At 45.6% G+C, this 23,637-nt stretch overlaps 1 long non-coding RNA gene across 4 annotated transcripts; it reads right to left on the bottom strand.

Moving 5' to 3' along the window:
- Window positions 1–344: 344 nt before the first annotated feature.
- Window positions 345–20,008, bottom strand: LOC141580258 (uncharacterized). Of its 4 annotated transcripts, none has more exons than XR_012512418.1 (4): window positions 18,867–20,008; window positions 18,407–18,545; window positions 5,940–6,057; window positions 345–2,245 (listed from the first exon to the last, which is right to left on the bottom strand). It is a non-coding gene; the product is annotated as an uncharacterized LOC141580258 (long non-coding RNA). The 4 variants fall into 4 exon arrangements; XR_012512419.1 differs by having other exon boundaries at window positions 18,407–18,541; window positions 19,074–20,008; XR_012512416.1 differs by having other exon boundaries at window positions 18,407–20,008.
- Between the last annotated feature and the right edge of the window lie 3,629 nt (window positions 20,009–23,637).

The following is a 23,637-nucleotide window of genomic DNA, read 5'->3' as shown; positions in this document are numbered from 1 at the left end:
AGATCCAGTTTCTACAAAAAACGTACAAACATTAGCTGGGTGTGGTGGCATGTGTCTGCAGTCCCAGCTACTTGGGACGCTGAAGGAAGAGCATCACCTGAATCCAGGAGACTGAGGCTGCAATGAGCCATTATCATGCCATTACACTCTAGCCGAGGTAACTGAGTGAGACCCCGTCTTAAAAAAATAATAATAAGCAACATAAATCAGGGTTTGTCAGCCTCGGCACTATTGTTACCAGTGGAGGGTGTCCAGGTTCTTGGCATCTTGAACAAATAATTGGGCAAAACACACAGTGAAGAAAGAATGAAGAAATTTATTGACAATGAAAGTATACTCCAAGTGTGGGAGCAGGGCCCTGTTACAGAATTTTTGGGAGTTTAAAAATCCTCTGGAGCATTTCATTGGTTAGTTGGTGTATGCCTCTAGGTAAATGATGAGGGTGAAGTAAAGTTACATAGTCATTTACTCCTTGTCTGCCCTATGGAGATGGTATTTCCTGTCAAGTTGAAGTGTGAATCCGCCTTATGTTCCCTGCCTCCAGACCCTATTTTCCTGCCTCATTTCCCCTGTAAGAGATGTGATCTCCATAAGTCTTCATGGGAGGTACAGGGACCAATCATCTTTTTTTCTGTAACTGCTTCATGCTGGCTTGGGGCATAGTCCCTACCTATTGAGGATGACGAAACCTCCCTGCTCTGTCTAGTGAAGACAGTGTACCTTCTTGATGGTGAGGGGCGGTGTCTTCACCTGGAACTGGCTGGAACCTTTGCTGCATGATCATCTAAGCCTGGTGGTCTCTAGGTGAGAAGAAATGAATTTAGTTAAAGATTTAATGGGAACTTCAGGGGGTGGATATGTATGTTGTCAGGAATGTTTGTTATAGAGATTTGCAGGAGAAAAAAAAAAAAAAAACCCTGGTCTGTTCTAGAATCTATGTGTTTCCTTAAAGTCTTAGAACAAGCGACTCCATTTTGGTTTGGTTTGGTTTGGTTTGTTGGAGCCTAGTGTAACCTGGTCACAGGACGGGACGGGGCTTAGCTCCCTTCCCAGTGGGATGTGCCCTGAGGTTCTTGGTCTCCCTTGCCCCAGGAATGAGGACGAGGGCCCTGGCCTGCGGTGAGCTTACGGTTCAAGTACATATCAGACCTAAAAAGTTTAGCAGAAAGTGATTTATTAGGCAGAGAGCGAGAAAGAGAGAAAGCTCCTACGCTGCCGTGAGAGGGGAATCCAAAGGGGATATCTGCACAGATAGAGAGGGAGAGACAGCTCCTACGGTGTTGTGTGAGGGGATCCCAGAGAGGGAAATCCAGGCTGGTAAGGTGCAGTGGAGTCTTAACTTTGAAGTTATTCCTGCCCCATTCATGTTTTTCTCCAATGAGAGGTGCTCTTTTAAACTTCCTCTGGAGTGACTGACCTCGACTCTGATGCTGGATTGGCTGTCCAGCCCAGAACAGAGGCCCTTCCTCCCAGAGCTTGTCGCGGGCTTTTTTAAAATAAAGGAGCACACCTGAAATTTTACCTAGCTGGCGTGTGGGAAAGTTAAACGAAGAACTCTGGGTTCCCGGATGGGAAAGTTCTTGTTCTTGCCTTTGAAACCACACCCCTTGTGAACCAGGGAAGACGGTTTTTTTCCTTTAACACAGCCCCTGACTAGTGCATGAGTTTAGTCCAAAGCAATGGCCTCCCAGAATTTTCTTTAAAAAAATTCCCCCTTTAGCCGGGCGCGGTGGCTCAAGCCTGTAATCCCAGCACTTTGGGAGGCTGAGGCGGGTGGATCACGAGGTCGAGAGATCGAGACCATCCTGGTCAACATGGTGAAACCCCGTCTCTACTAAAAACACAAAAAATTAGCTGGGCATGGTGGCGCGTGCCTGTAATCTCAGCTACTCAGGAGGCTGAGGCAGGAGAATTGCCTGAACCCAGGAGGCGGAGGTTGCGGTGAGCCGAGATCGTGCCATTGCACTCCAGCCTGGGTAACAAGAGCGAAATTCCGTCTCAAAAAAAAAAAAAAAAAAAAAAAAATTCCCCCTTTTTGGTCAGGTTCTCACTTAGGTGAGAGTGTGACCAAAACTTGGGGCCTTAGCGCCACCCTCAGTTACCATCGTTTTGGGTTTCCGGTCTCAGCACGTCATTCATGGGTTATGATGTCCTTGTGGTTGCATATTTCTTTCAGCTCTTGTCCTTCCAGTTGAAGAGACACCATATGACACTCTAGAGATGGCGGCAGGCAAGCATTTAAAACCTTTGAGAGAATACAGTGCACCAGAGAGACTATTATTATGACTATTGGGAAGACAGTAACAAGAATTCAGAGTATCTTCCTTACCCAAGGTCCCCATAAACCAAACCTCCTCAAACCAGACAGATCAAAGGATGACTTGACTAAACAGTTTCTTCGTTAGTCCACTACAACTGAATCTCCATAATACCAGATGTTTTCTCCATAAGCCATGAGTGCCAGCAGCTGCACAGATACTTCTCTGTTCAGCCAATTCTATTGTAACTTTCGCAAGAGAATTAAGTTTGTATCCTTTATAGTAGAATTTGTCATAGAGGGATACATTTCTAATCATTGCTTCTTTTACTTTAAACCACGGAAAAAGAACCTAACAAATGATGCCGTTCTAGAAGAGTCAAGGCCTCCTGGCAACGTTCTCTTTAACCCATCATGTGGGTTAAGAGGTATGAACCAATGTTTTGTTCCTGACAGATGGCAACGTATGTACCATTAAAGTTTCTCACCTACGTTGGGCATTCATCTTTTATCTGTCAAAGTATAAGGTTATCCAGGGATAAGACTGGCTGCAAACTCCTTCACAAAGTACACCCCATAAGGGCACATCACAGACATCTTTTCCACTTGTATTGTTCATAGAGGCATAAGCAAGGGAAATATTCATAGATAAGAGTTTCCTGATAGTCGAAGTCTTAATCTGTGAACTTGGAAAAAGCTGTTTACATCAAGGATGTCATCCTCCTCTGGGGAGAAATCTCAGAGGTTCCAGTGGGTGTACAGTTCCAAGAATGTGGAGAAACCCTTCTCAGTTGTGAGGTATTAACCCAAAGTTCAAGGTCGTGAACTTTTATCATAGTGTGGATGGCAAGGACAGTTCTTTTTCCGATCTTCCCAAAAGATGCAAACCATATAAAGCTTTCTTTACCTGGTGAAAACACACTGCAGCACAATAATCTATCGTTATAACATCGCTCTTGCATGGGAAAGCTTTTATACAACCAGAAAACATGCATTGAGAATAACAATTGAAAGAGATTTTTTAATACAATGTTTAAGTAGCTCACCAGGTGACCAAATGTGCCTGAGGCTTAAACTGTTTTCCCAGGAATATGGGACTAAACACTGGTTATAAACGATTTTAGTAATTTGTCAGTTACCACACCAATGTATTTAATTTGAATTATTTTATTTTTTTATATGAGTCATGGATTGCAAAACTTTTAATAACAGCTTTAAGGACTCAGGGAGGACAAGATGGCCATCCTGGTTCTCCTTACATCCTCTTGAATACCAGCTGTTTTTCCAAATTAGGTGCATAGCACTGATAAGTGATGGCTTATCAGGTAATGTGACTTAGATCATGGAGTTTATTCAAATTGTATATTTAAACAATTTCAGTATCAGCTGGTTTAACATGAAAATCTGACAAAGTATTTTCTTGTATTTAATTAATTTTTTTGTTCTATTTGGGTTAGTAGCTTTATACAAGGAAATTTGGTTATTTCTGTGGCTTATAATAACAACATAATAACCGTAATTATAATTGATTGATAGCAAATACTTAAGACGTTAGAATTTGTAAAATCCCATACAATTTTGGAACATATATTAGTATTATTTACAAAAGTAGAACTTAAAGAAAATTGAGCATCATTTTGGCAATTCTGTATACCTAAACATGATAAGTAATCCTGTTTATCTCTTTTCTGACTGTTTTCAGAGGTTCTCTGATCCATCCAAAAAGCCAGGCATTAGGAAAGACAACTTTGAAACTAAGTTGTTTATTTTGCCAAAATGATGACTCAGAAATTTGAAAGAAGCAAAAGTATTTTTTAACCTTTTATTTTTAAAAACCCACACATTTTACTGTTCTCACACAGCTTGTATGTAAAACTATTTCTAGTAGTCTTTTTTTCTTTTTTTTTTTTTTTGGGACGGAGTTTCACTCTTGTTACCCAGGCTGGAGTGCAATGGTGCGATCTCAGCTCACCGCAACCTCCACCTCCTGGGTTCAGGCAATTCTCCTGCCTCAGCCTCCTGAGTAGCTGGGATTACAGGCACGCGCCACCATGCCCAGCTAATTTTTTGTGTTTTTAGTAGAGACGGGGTTTCACCATGTTGACCAGGAAGGTCTCGATCTCTTGACCTCATGATCCACCCGCCTCAGCCTCCCAAAGTGCTGGGATTACAGGCTTGAGCCACCACACTCGGCTATTTCTAGGAGTCTTAATTGCATATTATAATGGTAACTCTTAGCAATTTTAATTTTTTTTTTTTTTTTGAGATGGAGTCTAGCTCTGTCATGAGACACCAGGTTGGAGTGCAGTGGCGCGATCTCGGCTCACTGCAGCCTCCCCCTCCTGGGTTCAAGCAATTCTCCTGCCTCAGCCTCCTGAGTAGCTGGAACTACAGGCGCGTGCCACCATGCCCAGCTAATTTTTGTGTTTTTAGTAAAGACGAGGTTTCACCATGTTAGCCAAGATGGTCTCAATCTCTTGACCTCGTGATCTGCCAGCCTTGGCCTCCCAAAGTGCTGGGATTACAGGGGTGAGCCACCATGCCAGGACGGCAATTTTAATTTTAATGTAAAACCTGGTAAGTTATGTTAATTATGTACCAGGTGCTGACAAGGTCTGATTATTTTCAGCATAACTAGGGGTGTGGCCAATGCCACATATCCCCAGGCCTTACTGAGTTGTAAAGCAGGCAAGTTCAACAATTTTCAAAATCTGAAGAAGCAACTTAGGACCTTAAAGCATTTAGCAAACCTAGTATTTGAACAAAATTGGGCCACATGTTTATTTTTTTATTTTTTAATTTTTTTTGAGACGTTGTTTCGCTCTTGTTGCCCAGGCTGGAGTGCAATGGTGCGATCTCGGCTCACTGCAACCTCCGCCTCCTGGGTTCAGGCAATTCTCCTGCCTCAGCCTCCTGCGTAGCTTGGGATTACAGGCACGCGCCACCATGCCAAGGTAATTTTTTGTATTTTTAGTAGTCATAGCGTTTCACCATGTTGACCAGGCTTGTCTCTACCTCCTGACCTGAGGTAATCCACCGGCCCCAGCCTCCCAAAGTGATGGGATTTGGCAAGAACCACCTTGCCTGGCCAAGAATATTTTATCATCTAAACTTTTTCCACATTTTTCTCCCCTACTTAATGGTAACTTACCACATTGTTTCATAAATAAACTTTTCAAATCTGCAATTTGAACTAACTTTTGGAAACTTCTGAATTAGACAAAATCATTCTTTTTCTCACTAATGACATAATCTTTTGGGGCACACTTTGTATACAGAATTATGTGTTAACTAGAATTTGTATGCTAAAACTTTAGTGAAACCCTAAAGAGCAAAAAATCCTGAACTATCAGATATGAGCATTTATAGATAAGAACAATTCCACAATTTCAGAAACATATTTCCCCATATCACAACCCTTTCATAATTGGAAATGACACAGATATTAAATGAGCATCAAAAAATAACTTTAAGATTTTAATTTACACAAAAAGTTTGCCCAAAACACTTAACCATGGCCAGGCACAGTGGCTCACGCCTGTAATCCCAGCACTTTGGGGGGCCAAGGCAGGTGGATCACGAGCTCAGGAGTTCAAGACCAGCGTGACAAACATTTTGTATTGTTAGTGAAACCCTGTCTCTACTAAAAATACAAAAATTAGCCACGCATAGTGAGACTCACCTGTAATCCCAGCTACTCAGGAGATTGCAGCAGGAGAATCGCTTGAACCTGGGAGGTGGAGGTTGCAGTGAGCCGAGATCCCACCATTTCACTCCAGCCTGGGTGACAGAGCAAGAATCTGTCTCAAAAAAAAAAAAAAAAAAGTTTATCCCATTCGGTACTCAGTTCTTTCACTTTTAACAAGGGAGGCAGGAGACACCGATTAACATATGTAAAATGAACTTTGGTTCTGTCTGGAAAAGCAGGACAACTCAAAGTGGGGGAGGGGGCTTGGGGCTTCCAGGTCACAGTTAGGTGCAAGATGAATGGTTGCATTCTTTTGAGTTTCTGATTAGCCTTTCAAAAAAGGCAATTAGATATGCATCTATCTCGGTGAGACTGAATAGAATGGGAGGCAGCGGTCACCTCAAGCAGCTTGTACTCCAGGTATTTCCTTCAGCCTAGATATTTTGAGCGGCACAAGATATTTTCCTTTTACAAATTACTCGCAGACCATCCTGGTCAACATGGTGAAACCCCGTCTCTACCAAAAATACAAAAAATTAGCTGGGCATGGTGGCGCGTGCCTGTAATCCCAGCTACTCAGGAGGCTGAGGCAGGAGAACTGCCTGAGCCCAGGAGGCGGAGGTTGCGGTGAGCCGAGATGGTGCCATTGCACTCCAGCCTGGGTAACAAGAGCGACACTCCGTCTCAAAATAAATAAATAAATAAATAAATAAATAAATAAATAACTCGCATTTGTCAAAAGGAAGCATGCAAACCATAGTATTACAGTTATAAAAGAGAAGAGGGACTTCTCTTCCCGGGTCTGCGACGGGCATGGTTTCAAAGGCAAGGGTTTCCCAGCTCCACGTCTCCATCTGGGAACCGAAGGGGTTTTAAACGTAAAGTTCTTTGTCTGGGTTTCCCACTTGTAGTGGGCTAGGTAGAGAAAGCCAGGTGAAGCTTCTTTGTCCCAAAAAACCTGCCAAAAGCTCTAGAAGGAGAGGTCTCCGCAGCCAATCTGGTGGCAGAGTCAAAGATCAATCACTCCAGAGGAAGTTTGAAAGAACTCCTCTCATTGGACAAGAACATGAATAAAGGGAGTAACTCAAGGGTTAAAACTCCAGCTGCTCCCTACCTACAGGGATTCCTTCTCTGGATCCCCTCCCATGACAGCATGGGAGCTGTCTTTCTTCTTTTTTTCTCTCTCTCTCTCTGTCTAATAAATCACTTTTCCGCAAAACTCTTTGGGTCCATGATATTTATTCAAAAGGCAAACTCACCATGCCTCCGGGGCCCCTTTCCCCATTCTTTGGAGTTAGTGAGGCTAAGAACCTCTTCAGAATGGGGAGTTGAATACGCTGCCCCAGTTACACTTCCATGCCAAACACTGACCTCTCAAAATATCTAGCAAACAAACAATTTAGACAAAATGTATGCTGACAATTCTGAAGGCATTTTTATGTTTATTCCAATAATTTTAAAGCTAGCTTGTTTAGTAAAGTGATACTTAAGTCATGTGAACTTGAAAATTGCTTAGGCTTATTTACTTAATTTATGAGCACTCTTTTACTTATAAGCCAATGTAGTAGACACAATATATAACAATAAGTGTACATACAAATAAACACATATAGAAATGTACACACACACACACAAAGATCCAATAGCTTGGAACCTTAGCCATGAGATAGTAACGCAAGCTTGCCAGGTTTACTTTGTTTGCCCCAGTAGATAATCCAATGAAGGCTGTGAACCAAAATTTTGGGTAAGGCAATCTCTATGGCAATTTGGTTTTTAAAGGTCAAATTTTCCCAGACTCCAAAGAGTGCTGGGGCTCCAAACAGCATCGAAGGAGAGCATCACGTTTGCCAGGCTCCCTGCTTAGAACAGCAGCCCAAAAGCCTGGATACACGCAATGCCATTCCACTTACCCATTCAATGGTGTTAAATACAGTGAGGTCCAAGTTGCTCTTCAAAGAATCGGTATGCCAGTATGTTCAGTTTCCGTGTTCTTTGTTCTCCATTTTAAAGTTTAACTTCCTCACATCCTTGCCCCTAGTTTTAGTAAACAAGCTCCCTACCAGCTCTGATCAGTAGCTCACATGTGTTCCTCTGGTCATCTGCTCCATCCTGAGTCACCTTTAGTCACCTGTTCCATAACAGTCTTTCCCACCAAAACTGGTTACCCCACCGCTCTGGCTTATAGCCCCACTCTCTTTAACATAGCTAGTCAGGATTCGCTTACCAGGCGTCTCCAAACTTTTTACACAGGGGGCCAGTTCACTGTCCCTCAGACCATTGGAGGGCCGCCACATACTGTGCTCCTCTCACTGACCACCAGTGAAAGAGGTGCCCCTTCCTGAAGTGCGGCGAGGGGCCGGATAAATGGCCTTGGGGGCCGAATGCGGCCCGTGGGCCGTAGTTTGGGGACGCCTGGCTTAGACTGTGCAGTCCAACCCTAGCTATAGGGGAACGACACAGCAGTAGGGGCTACCTGCATCAGGGGTAAGAACCCCTTCCTCTCCCTTGTTCAGGTACGCTCTCGCCACTGTTCCATCCGTGAGACATACCCTTCTATAGAAGTAAATTGCCCTGCTGAAAAAAATTTATATTTGAGTGCTATATCTTTTACAGCATCAAAAGTTTATTTCTAACAAACTCGGGGGCCTGCCTGGGATTCCCATTCTCCTCTGGGGAGGGTCGAGACCTCTCCCATGAGGAGGTGAGCCTCACTGCCTCATTGTGGTGGCCTCAGAAGTAAGGAATCAAGACCGTGACGAATAAAACTGGACTCAGTGACACAGGAAGAAACAGACCAACAACTTGGGGACAAAGATCATCACATATCACGGAGACTAGGTAACTCTGGGCAGAGAACAAAGTAAGAAATGTTGCAAAAGCAACAAAGTATTTTCTTGGTGGTCAGGACCAAGGTAAGAAAGGCTGTGGGGGCAGTGAAGTATTCCTTGGTTGGGACCAAGGTAAAAAAAGTTGCAGAGGTGGTAAAGTATTCCTTGGTCAGGACATATGAAGGCAAGAAAAGCCATGGGGGTGGGACGCATTCCTTGGTCGGGGTATCTTGGAGGTTATAAACAGGTGAGGAATCTCCACTGGGCCTCACACAAACCACCGGTGGTAGGGAAGGTGAGAAATTTCCAGTAGGGGAAATTAAGCTTCACCCCAAAAGGCAAGACATTTCTAGTGAGGGAAATTGAGCCTCACCCCAAAATTATCAAGATGAGAAATACCTCAAGTAAGGTAAGAGACAAAAAGAATAAAGCTAACAACAATTTGCCCTTGACAGACCCCGAGGCTTAATGTTAAAATATTAGAAAGAAAATAAAAGACCTATCAAATTCCTAGAAAGACTCAAAGAGCAAATGAGGAACTATGCAGGTCTAGAATTAGAAGACCCCCCTCAAATGAGGGATGTTAAAGCTTCATTTTGTAACTTATAGTTGGCCAGATGTTAACAAGAAATTACAAAGGACAGAGAGCTGGAAAGATAGACCTATAGAAGAGCAACTAAGAGAAGCTCAAAAGTATATGTAAAAAGAGTTGGAAAAAAAAAAAAAAAAGCGGAAGGCAAAAATTCTGCTGTCCACCATACCACAAGGTACCCTGGGAGCCAGAACCTATAAAGAACCAAGACCCCCACTCTCTAGGCAACATAAAGGGTATGAAAGGGTAAAGCCAGGAGACTCAAAGGTAGAAAAGAAAATCTCAAAGGAGACAGAAGTGAAATATAAAAACCAATAGCTAGTATCAAATTTCTGCTAATTCTGGAAACAGGAACAAATCTATTAAGAAGAGATTTAATGCTAAAATTAGGCTTTCGCCTCCAAGTCCATCATAGAAAATTCCTCCCTTCCCTAAACTTGCTCACCACCATAGACAAAGAACACATGCATCCCGAGGTATGGTCAAAAGATGGGAATTGAGGAAAGTTGCCATTTCCTCCGATTCATGTTAAATTAAAAACCCCTAGGGACGTAGTAAAGAGAAAGCAATACCCTATTCCTTTAGAACCCAGGGTAAATTTGAAAGCTATAATTGAAGGCCTTCTCTGTCTTGGGCTTCTTAAACCCTGTGTGTCTCCCTATAACACCTCAATACTTCCTGTAAAGAAGCCAGACGGGACATACAGGTTAGTGCAAGACCTCAGAGCGATTAATCACATAGTCTACATACACCCCGCTGTTTCCAATCCTTTTACTATTATCAGTAAGATCCCATACAGTCGCCAGTGGTTCACAGCAATTGATTTAAAGATGCCTTCTGGGCTTGTCCATTAGCAGAGGACAGCTGGGACCTGTTTGCCTTTGAGTGAGAAGACCCTCACTCCAGTTGAAAACAGGAATACCGATGGACAGTCTTACCCCCAAGGGTTTATGGAGTCTCCAAATTTATTTAGTCAAATATTAGAACAAGTCATTTAATTAGCAAAGGTAAACATAGAATTTAGCTTAAATGAATTGAAGGCATCATATCCTTGCCCCTACCAGAGACTAAACAAGAACTTAGAAAGTGTTAGGATTAGTCAGATACTGTCGTCTATGGGTAGACTTGCACGCCCTAAAAACAAAACCCTTATACAAAAAGCTCATGCAAGACAGGCCAAACCTCCTCATTGGGCAATTACCGGAAATCCGACACTTGGAAAGTTTAAAACATCTATTAATAACTGCCTCTGTCCTAGCTTTACCCTCCTTAAAGCAGCCATTCCATCTTTTTGTCAGTGTAAACAAGGCATAGCCTTAGAAGTTCTTACCCCAAAGCACGGAGGCCACTGGCAGCTCAGCCTTCCTATCAAAAGTCCTTAACCCAGTAACCCATGGATGGTCCACATGTATCCAATCTGTAGCGGCAACTGCTTTGCTAACAAAAGAAAGTAGAAAAATAACTTTTGGAGGAAACCTCACTGTGAGCACACCTCACCGGGTCAGAACTATCGTAAGTCAGAAGCCAGAAAGGTATCTTACTGACTCAAGAATTTTAAAGTATGAGGCTATTCCATTAGAAAAAGATAATTTAACATTAACCACTGATAATTCGCTTAACCCAGCAGGTTTCCTAACAGGGGATCCAAAGCTAAAGAGACAGCACACATGTTTAGATTTAACTAATTACCATACAAAGGTCCGACCAGACCTAGCAGAAACTCCCTTCAGGATGGGACGAGGCTTATTTATAGATGGTTTCTCCCGGGTAATTTAAGGAAAAAGACACAATGGGTATACAGTAATTGATGGAAAAACTCTTTAAGAAATAAAGTCAGGAACATTGCATAATAATTGGTCTGCCCAAACTTGCGAGCTGTTTGCACTCAGCCAAGCCTTAAAGTACTTGCAGAACCAAGAAGGAACCATCTATACTGATTTTTAAAATCTGGACTGAACGAGGTCTCATCAGTAGTAAAGGTCAAGACCTTGTTCATAAGGAGCTAATCACCCAAGTATTGAATAACCTTCAGTTGCCAGAAGAAACAGCTATTGTCCCTGTCCCCGGACACCAGAAAAGCCTTTCTTTTAAAAGTTGAGGAAATAACCCAGCGGATCAGATAGCCAGACAGGCTGCTTTTTCTTCTAAAATGCCTATTTTCCACTTAACTCCCTACCTTCCTCCTCCCACTGTGATCCCCATTTTTTCTTCCACTGAAAAATGAAAGCTAATAAAAATAGGTGCTAAAGAAAATTCAGAAGGAAAATGGGTGTTACTACACCAAAGAGAAATATTACCCAAACCCCTCATGAGAGAACAAGTCCTCTCTAATCTGCATCAAGGGACCCATTGGGGGCCCTAAGCCATGCGTGACACAGTCCTCAGAGTTTATGGGTGCATAGGAATTTATACCCTGGCCAAACAGGTTATAGACAGTTGCTTAGTACGAAAAAACAACAACAACGAAAACTAATAAACTATTAAAAGATTACCCCTTGGGGGAAGGAGTCCAGACTTAAGGCCATTCCAAAGTATCCAAATTGATTACATAGAGATGCCTCCAATTGCTAGTCTAAAATACTTATAGTAATAGTAGATCACCTTACTCATTGGATAAAAGCTATTCCCTTTTCAAGTACAAATGGTAATAATGTAGTCAAGGCATTAGTTGAACATATTATACCCAGGTTTGGATTAATAGAAAACATTAATCCAGATAATGGGACACATTTCACTGCAAATGTCATTAAAAATTTAGTCCAGGTACTAGATATAACATGGGAATATCATACTCCCTGGCACCTACCTTCATCAAGAAGAATAGCAAGAATGAACCAAACTCTAAAAAGCCCCCTAACCAAATTAGTCTCAGAGACTCGGTTGCCACGGACTAGATGCCTTCCCATTGCCCTGCTGAGAATCTGAACTGCTCCTCAGAGAGATGTTAGCTCATCCCCTTATGAAATGTTGTAGAGGTTACCCTATTTGCACTCCACTACTGACATTGCCAAGTTCAAAACAAAAGATCAGTTTCTCAGGAATTATAGACTTGGTTTATCTTCCACTTTCTCTTTCCTCAGAACTAAAATCTTTTAGCACAGGCACCACCCCTGCAGTTCCCAGTACATCACATCAGCCTGGGGATCACGTCCTCGTCAAAAGCTGGCAGGAGGAAAACTTCGAACCGGCCTGGGAAGGACCTTACCTAGTGCTCCTAACTACTGGAACTGCAATCTGGCCGGCAGAAAAAGAAGGGACTCATCACACCTGAGTCAAGAGAGCACCGCCCCCTCCAGAGTCATGGGCCATAGTCCCAGGGGAAACCCTACCAAACTAAAGCTAAGAAAAGTTTAACCCTCTTTCATCTACTCTATTACTCCTTCTTCTTTCCTCGTTCTACTGCTGACCACCTCTAATGTAACCAAGCCAATTTCACCTCACACTATTGCATTTTAATGCTTGCATTGTTTACCCTGTGGAGACTTGTCAAGTCACAGACAGCTCTCCACTTCAGAAAAGCACCTCTGTCCTTCCTGGCTTTCCTCAGACTGGACACTGGTGAATTGGGATCATTTAGTCTAGGGAGATTTTGATGAAGACCCCAGTGTCAACTAGGAGTCTTGCCCTCCCGAGACAGAATTTTTATGCTGTGGTTGGTCCGACATTCTGTGGACCACTAAAGAGCAAGAATAGGGCTGGGCGCGGTGGCTCACGCCTATAATCCCAGCACTTTGGGAGGCTGAGGCGGGCGGATCATGAAGTCAAGAGATCGAGACCATCCTGGCCAACATGGTGAAACCCCGTCTCTACTAAAAAAATACAAAAATTAACTGGGCATGGCGGCGTGCGCCTGTAGTCCCAGCTACTTGGGAGGCTGGGGCAGGAGAATTGCTTGAACCTGGGAGGCGGAGATTGCAGTGAGCCGAGATCGTGCCACTGCACTCCAGCCTGGCGCCTGGCAACAGAGCAAGACTCTGTCTCAAAAAAAAAAGAAAAGAAAGAGCAAGGATGGACTGCCCCAATCAGTAGCTGTAATGCAATTTCCTAAAGCCATACATTCACTTTACAAAAACAAAAAAACAAAGAACAGCTTCCCCTAACCGTCAGCTAAACCGGTGCAATTCAGTGCAGGTTATTATCTCAAACCTCAAAGCTCTCTCTCTTCTCTAAGCTGGTTCCTTTCTTTAAGCCAGTTTTATGAAATCGGGGCCGAGGTTTCAGAAGCAGACCCTATCAGATTCTTTAAAATTTGCTTCATTGCTTCCCCACCGCCTGCACCTTCCCGTAAGCCTTCTTCCGGAACTTCCCATGACAAAACTGTTGTTCCTCCGCCATCTAATGACAAGGCCAGGGTAGCTATTGTAAAAGTCGAAGTCCTAAAACAAACGTTAGCGCTTGAGACAGGATGTCAAAATGCAAACGCCTGGTTGGAATGCATCAAATAGTCCATCCTCATGATAAACAAAAGCAATGGTTATGCTTGGGCACACAGCAGGCCAGAGGCCCAGATTGTCCCCTTTCCACTGGATGGTCCTCCAGTGGACCAGCCATGGGTTGTCTGTTAGTTCTTTTCCAGGATTCCACAGCCTGGGGTTAACAAGTCGTGCTGAGCCCTCTCTCTGCCATATCCCAAAGTTCAACGCCCTGCAAGTCAGCCCCTGAGGCCTATCCAGCTTCCATCTCCTGACACTAAGTTCATTTCATGTCTCACGACAAGGAGAAAACTCAGCATGCCTTGGAGACCCGAAAGGATGTAGTGAGCTTAAGACTTTTTCGGGAGCTTACCAATCAGTCAGCCCGTGATCATCCCCGAGCGGATGCACGGTAGCGTTGGGGTGGACCTTTACCGGAGGCTCTCCCACGTGCTGGAGCGGTACTCGTGCTCTAGTTCAATTGGCTATCCCTTTCACCCTGGCATTTCATCAACCAGAGAGAGGAAAAATACAACAGCATAAAACAAGGAAAGCCCCTCGTGAGTCTTCCAACACTCACATTTATTTAGATGCAGTTGAAGTCCCACAAGGAGGAGTACCAGATAAATTTAAAGCCTGAGAGCAAATAGCTGCAGGATTTGAGTCAATATTTCGGTGGGTGACAATTAATAAAAACATAGATTGGGCCGGGCGCGGTGGCTCAAGCCTGTAATCCCAGCACTTTGGGAGGCCGAGGCGGGTGGATCACGAGGTCGAGAGATCGAGACCATCCTGGTCAACATGGTGAAACCCCGTCTCTACTAAAAATACAAAACATTAGCTGGGCATGGTGGTGCGTGCCTGTAATCCCAGCTACTCAGGAGGCTGAGGCAGGAGAATTGCCTGAACCCAGGAGGCGGAGGTTGCAGTGAGCCGAGATCGCGCCATTGCACTCCAGCCTGGGTAACAAGGGCGAAACTCCGTCTCAAAAAAAAAAAAAAAAACATAGATTGGATAAATTACATTTATTACAACCAACAATGGTTTATTATCTACACTAGAGATGCTGTTAAAGGAATAGCTGAGCAATTAGGACCCACTAGCCAGATGGTTTGGGAAAACAGAATAGCCTTAGACATGATATTCTGAGAGAGAGGAGGAGTTTGCATCATGATTAAATCTCAGTGTCGTACCTTCATCCCAAACAATACCACCCTGATGGAAGTATAACAAAGGCGTTGCAAGGTCTAACTGCTCTGTCCAGTGAGTTAGCCAACAACTCAGGGGTAAATGACTACTTCACAGGGTGGCTAGAAAAACGATTTGGTAAATGGAAAGAAATCATGGCCCCACTTCTTACTTCTCTTGCAGCCATACTAAGTGTACTCATTCTTGTCGGGTGTTGTGTCATCCCATGCATCTGTAGGCTGGTGCAAAGACTCACAGAAACAGCACTTACTAAAACTCCCTTAACTCGCCCCCACCTTATTTAGAGAAGCTTCTTCTTTTAGAGAATCAAGCAAAACAACTAAGCCAAGACATGTTAAGGAAGTTTGAAGAGAAAGAACTATAACATTTAAGACGGGGAGCTGATAAATAGTGAGTTCCAAGTTTCTCTGAGAAGAATCACTATGGCAGTATGTTTAGTTTCCGTGTTTTTTGTTCTCCATTTTAAAGTTTAACTTCCTCATCTCCTTGCCCCTAGTTTCAGTAAACAAGCTCCCCACCAGCTCTGAGCAGTAGTTCACATCTGTTCCCCTGGTAACCTGCTCCATTCCGAGTCACCCCTGGTCACCTGCTCTGACCTGAGTCACCTTAAGTCACCTGTTCTGTGACCGTCTCTTAGGAAGTCTCCATGCTCTCCCTTTTTCTTGGTTGGCTGGCCAAATGCAGATGATCTGGAGGGGCACTCTGAGCCCCTGGAGGGTGGCAAGGGTGGCAAGGCCACCCTGGGTCCTTGAATGAGTGTGTGGAGCAGGATTCTCCCCACACATCATACCTGGCTTTCATTAAACTGTGATGTGAGTGAGAAATCTCCAGTGTGGAAGTGTTGAAAGCAGAGGTTATTTGTTAGAGCAGGCAGCGTATTTACTCTAATACGCCTGGTGACTGTCCTGACTCCAAGACCAGACAGATTATAGAGTGAGGAGTGAACTGAGACAGCTGAGGGCCCAGCAGGCTTGGGCCAGGAAACCAGGGGGTCAGAAGAAAATGCCTCACTAGGGATGCTGAGGTCTTAGAAGCTTCTCCACAGCAGAGGGGACCTTGCGCGAGTCACTTCCCACAATGAGACTCTGTGTACTCATCAGCCAAATGGGGATGAGTGTGCCTACCTTGTACAAATATTAAGAGCTTCACAAATTACATATGTAAAGTGCTTTGGCTATCATGCTGCCTTATTAATGTTTGTGTCCCTCACTCTCTACTGCATGTCTTCCAAGAGGGCAAAGTAAGACAATCGGAAGAGACACGGAATAGCCTACACTTACAGAGCAATTATTATATAAAGGACACTGTTCTCAGCACTTTACAAAATAAACTCATTTAATTCTCAGAGCAACCCATTTTACAGATGGGGAAACTGAGGCACAGTAAAGTTAAGTCGCTTAACCAAGTTTACATAGCTTTAACAAGAAGTAGAGCTGGGAATTGAACCCAATGTGGCTTCAGAGCACATGCTCATAGCCACAGTGCTACAGTTCCCGGTGGGGAGATCCTGCTGGAAAGAGAAGGAGAGAGCTGCTGATACCAGGCATCTGAGAACTGCCACAGCCAAACATGACTTCCAGCCATTCTCTGGCTGAGCAGTCGTTGAAGAAAAGCAGCTCACTTGATATCTCTTTCCTAAGAAAAAAAAAAAAGCAGACCAAACCTTGTGCACAGAGGCAAACCCTTCCTGAGAAATTTATTCAAGAAGTACCTCACATGGTCCCCGTCCAGGAGGCCCTGACTCGCCAAGTGAACAATGACTCCTGTTATGGCTTTGCAAAGGCCTAGACCTGCAGGAAGCCATGTGATTTCTGGAAGCACGTGGACTCTGCTTTCTTGTAAATTCCCGTGATGGAGTGCAAACTGTGGCCTCCGTTCACCAGGACCAGCCAACCTAATGCCAAGGTGTTAACAGATCGGGGCCAGGTATCGGGAGTCCTGTTCTATCTTGGAGAGCTGAAGTCAGAACACTCAGGATGCAGCCCTAGATGGCCCACACAGTGACCGTGAGACCTAAGGGACGCCACTCACAATCCTGTGCCTGAGGAGGACCCACCCTCAAGGGAGACTCCTACAGGCTGCAGGCACCTGAGAACAGCCACAGCATCACCTGTATCTCTGCCTTCACTGCAGCACCCACGGGGGTGGGTGGGGAGTGAGGTCTGTAAAAGTGACTGGAGGAATCCAATGAGGTAGCAATGCAGGGCTGGGTTCCAGAGGCTTTGATAAAAAGGTTTTATTAATAAAATACAGTAGTGTTCCTGGACCCCACTGCTTACCCAAAGTTACTCTTTGGGTCAGGGATTTCCTCAGTATTGCCATTCCTTGTTGCAGGAATGGGGTCCCAATCCAGGCCACAAGAAAGGGTTCTTGGATCTCATGCAAGAAAGAATTTGAGATGAGTCCATAGAGGAAAATGAAAGCAGATTTATAAAGAAAGCAAAGGAATGACGAATGGCTACTCCACAGACAGAGCAGCCCTGAGGGCTGCCGGTTATCCTTTTTTTTTTTTTTTTTTTTTTTTTTTTTTTTTTTTAATATGGAGTTTCGCTCTTATTACCCAGGCTGGAGTGCAATGGTGTGATCTCGGCTCACCGCAACCTCCGCCTCCTGGGTTCAGGCAATTCTCCTGCCTCAGCCTCCTGGGTAGCTGGGATTACAGGCGCGCGCCACCATGCCCAGCTCATTTTTTGTATTTTTAGTAGAGACGGGGTTTCACCATGTTGACCAGGATGGTCTCGATCTCTTGACCTCGTGATCCACCTGCCTCGGCCTCCCAAAGTGCTGGGATTACAGGCTTAAGCCACCGCGCCCGGCCTGCTGGTTATCCATTTTTATGGTTATTTCTTGATTATATGCTAAACAAAGGGTGGATTATTCATGCCTCCCCTTTTTAGACTGTATAGGGTAACTTCCTGACATTGCCATGGCATTTGTAAACTGTCATGGTGCAGGTGGGAGTGTAGCAGTGAGGATAACCAGAAGTCACTCTCGTCGCCGTCTTGGTTTTGCCCAGCTTCTTTACTGCAAGCTATTGTATCAGCAAGGTCTTTATGACCTGTATCTTGTGGCGACCTCATATCTCATCCTGTGACTTAGAATGCCTAACCATCTGGGAATGCAGCCTGGTAGGTTCAGCCTCATTTTACTCAGCTCCTATCCAAGATGGAGTTGCTCTGGTTCACACGCCTTTGACAGTACTGCTTCTGTTTGCTCTTACTTCCCCCACGAACCCATGATTTTTTTTCTCACATGTATCCTAACTCAGGACAAGGGAAAAATAATTATTATCCCCATTTCCCACTTGAAGAAAACTGAGGTTCTGAAAGATTAAATTGAAACCATCTTTGCAAAACTATAACTGAGGAAATTATGACAGTGAAAGAAATCAGACCTATCTGACTCCATCTTGCTTCTAACCTTTAAGCTGTCCTTGTTCATTCCTGGGTGTAGGCTGAACTCACTTTGGGAAGGTATTCCGTTGATGGTTTGACGCCGAAACAAAGTTGGTAATAGCCCTTTCTCGAAAAGACCTCCTTCTTGCTGGGAACCAGTCTGCCTGTGCAGGAATAACAAATTAACTACAAGATTAGAAATCACCCTTTAGAGGACACGCAGCCTCTGACCCCAACAGTCTGAACCTCCCCAAATTGCTCCTGGGGTTAACATCACTACTGTAAAATCTAAGATGAGTTGCTTGAAATATTTTGCAGACTCTGCGCTCAGTGGATCAGCTGACACCACCCATACTGGTAATCTGGCTCACTCAGTTCAGTTATCCAACTCAGGAATAGAAAATAGCAAGAAAAACTCACTTCCACCCGCTAGGATTCCATCTCCGACCTGACCAATCAGCACTCCCCACTTCCAAAGCCCCTACCTGACAAATTATCTTTACAAACTCCGAAGTCCTAATGCTCAGGGAGACGGATTAGATTAGAGTAATAAAAAAAAAAAAAAAACTCCGGTCTCCAGCAAGCCGGCTCTCCATGAATTACTCTTTCTCCATTGCAATTCCCCGGTCCTAATAAATCAGCTCTGTCTGTGCAGCGGGCAAGGTGAATCCATTGGACAGTTACAAAATGACTTGCCTGAGGTCTCCGGCTGGTCAGAGAACAGCACTATTGGGCGGCCGGCGGTTGCCATGGAGACCGGGTTGTTGAAGGAGGGCCTTTATTTGATCTTGGAATCCTACCATTTCCCAGGCTGCGGGATAGTTGCCACGTGGTAGAACTGAAAACAGCACAGCCCTTGAGATCAGCTTCGTAACTTGTGAAGACTAAGTATGCCCGGGTTCCGTTTGTTGAGCAGCACAGCAGGAATCCCAACTTTGTCACGGAAGCATGGGAAAAATACAAAGCGCCTATGAGCGCCACCTAGTGGTAAGCTCCGTCTCACATGTCGAATGGAGGAACTTCAGCAACGGAGGACATCGTGGTTCCCAGGGCCCGTGAGTCACAGGGAAAAATACATGGCTCGTTCCCATAGCCAGGGGCTTAGCCTGCCAGGCTGTTCTCAGTCGCCCACCTGCAGCTCAGAAGGCTCACAAATGATCGTTCATGGCCAGGGGCCGAGGCATCTGGCACTGCCAGGCACTCAGGCACGGTGTGGTCAAGCTGCTTACCTGGTGCTTCCTGCCCTGCCGTTCCTTCTCCCTCTCCCTTTCAGGGTCCAGAACTTCAGCTTTCACTCATTCCGCAGCCACTGTGTCAGGCTGTGTGCTGGGCCCTGGCCGTCTGGCCATCCGCCAAGTGTGATCCCAGGGGCAGCCATGTCCTGTGCTCCTGCTAGGGCCGCACCTCCCTCCATACGCCAGCCCCTCCTCCGAGCTCCACGTGCCTCGCTATGGCATCCGCTTCCACCTCACAGATGCTCCTCCACTGACACCCGGCCCCACCATGACCACGCCTAAATAACTTGGGCATCCCTCCCTTTCTCTCCCTCCTGGTCATTGTCCTAGTCCAAGCCACCACTACGTCTGCCCTGGACAGCTTCAAAGACTCACTCACAAGCCTTCCCACCTTCAATCTTGACCCCTGCACCAGCTCTCCACCGTGTGATCAGAGTCAACCTCTTAGAAGGGAAGTATGAGTGATGGAAATTTCCCTGTTGAAACACTCCAGGGCAAGTTTCCAATTCCAGAACGTGACTAAAGGGGGAAAAATAGGGAAAATGTACAAGATAGATATATAAACGGAATACAAGAACTAACACAAGTGGCCGGGCGTGGTGATTCATGCCTGTAATCCCAGCACTTTCGGAGGCCAAGGCAGACGGATCACTAGGTCAGGAGTTCGAGACCAGCCTGGGCAACATAGTGAAACTCAGTCTCTACTAAAAATACAAAAAATTAACCATGCGTGGTGGCAGACGCCTGTAATCCCAGCTACTCAGAAGGCTGAGGCAGGAGAATCGCTTGAACCCAGGAGGTGGAGGTTACAGTGAGCCGAGATCACATCTCTGCACTCCAGCCCAGGTGACAGTGCGAGACTCCATCTAAAAGGAAAAAAAAAAAAAAAAGGAGAAGAAGTAATATGTAAAGAACTTTAAAAAAAAATTTTAAAACATAGAGATGGCGTCTTACTACATATGGCTCAGTCTGGTCTTGAACTCATGGCCTCAAAAAACCTCCCACCTCAACCTCCCAAAGTGCTAGGATTTCAGGTATGAACCACCACACTGAGTCATAAGGGAGCTATTTTTTTCAAGTACCCCAAGTTTGGCACCCAACCATGTCTCTGCTAGGCTGGTCCCTGTGCACCCTGGTGATGTAGAACCACCCTGCCTGGCAGACTCAGTGGGTGTGTTGTGCAGACGTTATCACCTTGATGCCACTGTGTGCAGCGCAGACAATCTCCACATAACCTGGAGCAGCTGCAGACACACTGAGATGCCACCAGTTTGTTATGAAAGCTTTCTCATTAAGAAGGCAAGAAGAGAGGCCGGGCGCGGTGGCTCAAGCCTGTAATCCCAGCACTTTGGGAGGCCGAGGCGGGTGGATCACGAGGTCAAGAGATCGAGACCATCCTGGTCAACATGGTGAAACCCCGTCTCTACTAAAAATACAAAAAATTAGCTGGGCATGGTGGCACGTGCCTGTAATCCCAGCTACTCAGGAGGCTGAGGCAGGAGAATTGCCTGAACCCAGGAGGCGGAGGTTGCGGTGAGCCGAGATCGCGCCATTGCACTCCAGCCTGGGTAACAAGAGCGAAACTCCGTCTCAAAAAAACAAAACAAAAAAAAAGGCAAGAAGAAAAAGCACTGTCATTTCGCCTTTCCAGAAACCAAGGAAGTGCCTCATCCCTCTCCCATCACTCCCTGCCAAGTACCCCTCTTCACCCTCTCGGGTCCTTTCTCTGCATTCCTTATGGCTGGTAGTGAGGGGAAGAGGGCTCTCTTCACAGCCAAAAGTATACAGAGTCTTTAATGACAATTGTCTAAGACTAGGAGGGGAGAGTATGGCAGTTGAATGGGATGTATGGGCTACACCACATAGCTTGCTGTGTAATCTTGCAAGCCACTTGCCCTCTCTGGGCCTTGATTAACTTTGCCGTAAAATGAAAGCAGGCAAGGATGGGCAGGCTCTTCTTCCTCTCAGAGGTCCTGATTTCAAGGAGCCAGGCTCTGGGTCTGTTCTGCGGCTAGAAACAGAGGCATTGTGGTCAGACGTGCATTTCAACTGCGATTCCACCACTCACCAGCTGGGCTATCCTACCAGTGATACACCTTCACCTCTCTGCATCTCCATTTCCTCTTCTAGGCCAGGCACCATGGCTCATGCCTATAATCCCAGCGCTTTGGGAGGCTGAGTTGGGTAGATCACCTGAGGTCAGGAGTTTGAGACCAGCCTGGCCAACATGGTGAAACTCTGCCCCTACTAAAAACACAAAATAATTAGCTGGACATGGTGGTGCATGCCTGTAATTCCAGCTACTTGGGAGGCTGAGGCAGGGAGAATTGCTTGAACCCAGGAGGCGAAGGTTGCAGTGAGCTGAGATCGCACCACTGTACTCTAGCCTGAGTGACAGAGCAAGTTTCTGTCTCAAAAAAAATAAAAATAAAAATCCATTTCCTCTTTAAATTGGGTTTTAAGAGCACCTTCATCCTGTGTGGTCAGGAGGTCTGTGTGTGCCCTTTTACTGCAGTGCCTACATAATAGGACCCCGGAGTTTGTCTCATTTCCCCTTAGTTTCCTAAAATGAACACCAAAGGTAGCTTTGAAAATAACTCCCCAAAAGCTCTTAGGGTTGGGGAAGGGGGTGCAAAGCCCAGCACCAGACTCCTGAAAGACCAGAGTCTCAAGGAGCTTACAGATCTCCAAACCTCCCCATCATGGCCCAGTGGAGGTCAGGCCATTCCGTTGGGCTGATTTCAACATCACGCCTCAGAGCTGAGTTGCATTAATCACAGTCTTCCTGAGTCACCACCTGGCTGGCTGCCAGTATCGTCAGAGAGGGTGAGGGTGGGGAGAATGAAGGAGTGGGAAGCTATCCATATTTAAAGATCTACCATGGGCTGGGTGCTTCTCAACAATTCATGAAGTAGATTCAGTTTCCTCATTAAATAGAAGAGGAAACTGAGGCTCAGAGAGGTGCAGAGTCTCACCCAAGGTTTCCCAGCTAGTTCAAGGTGGAGTTGGGGGTTAGATCCAAGTCCATTCCCAAGGCCCAGTTTCTCTTCCCTGGCAGCAAGCATACTTGTCTGTCCTGCATTTACTTACCCCAGTGTTCAAGCCTGGGGCACCTCTGATCAGCAGGGAGGAAGGGCTTTGCTCTGCTCTTCCCTGGACACACTGGGGTGGCCACCGGCTACCAGAGGGAAAGATGGGGGCCATCCATCCATCACATGTTCATGCACACCATGTGTGCACACACACACACAGTGTGTTTACCATTTGATCTTGCCCAAGTAGCCTCTGTGTTACAGAAAACTCCCAGGAAGGCTCTAGTTTCTAACAGTTTCGCTTCCAGATGCCAACTACTTAGCCCAGGACTGATGACGCAGCAACTTCATCTTCTTGCTGGTCTCCCAGCTCAGTGCTGAAAGTCTGTCTCCCTCTCTCCTCACAAAGCCTTCAACATAGTTCTTCAGGGACCTCACACCCTCCACAGGGAACAGGCCAAGCACCTTAACCTGGGGGTTTCTGTGACCTGGTCCCTGCCACCTCTCCAGCCCCTCTCCTCCCCTTCAGACTGCAGCCACCCTGAGCCACCATCTGTGGCTTCTCTCCCTCTTTCTTGCCTGCATAGCAGCCTCTGCTGCCTATACCAGCACCCCACCCCACCCTGCCCCTCTGTGGGATCTCCCTGGGCTTCCACCCACGCCCTGCCACACCCAAGGCTCCTCCTGCCCTGCCTTGCGACTCTCGGCTCTCTCGCCTTGCCCAGTGATCAGTCAGAGCACTTCCCACACTGTGGAGGGGCAGGGCTGGTCGTACTCACTGTGTCCCCGGTGCCCAGCCAGGACCTAAGGATCTGAACAAATGAATGAATGAATGGAAAGGGAAGTAGGAATGGAATAATTCCATTTTCCCAACTGTAGGGGTAGATAAGTGGGGGCACAGGCAGATAAATGTCTGTCTCTTGGCATCCTTGTTAAAGCCGAAGATGGCAGAGCCCAGGCTTCTTAGTTCCTGCCCCAGGAGGTTAGCC

Source organism: Saimiri boliviensis, chromosome 11 (genome assembly GCF_048565385.1).
Source record: "Saimiri boliviensis isolate mSaiBol1 chromosome 11, mSaiBol1.pri, whole genome shotgun sequence".
NCBI lineage: Eukaryota > Metazoa > Chordata > Mammalia > Primates > Cebidae > Saimiri > Saimiri boliviensis.
This window is presented reverse-complemented; position numbering and strand designations above follow the sequence as displayed.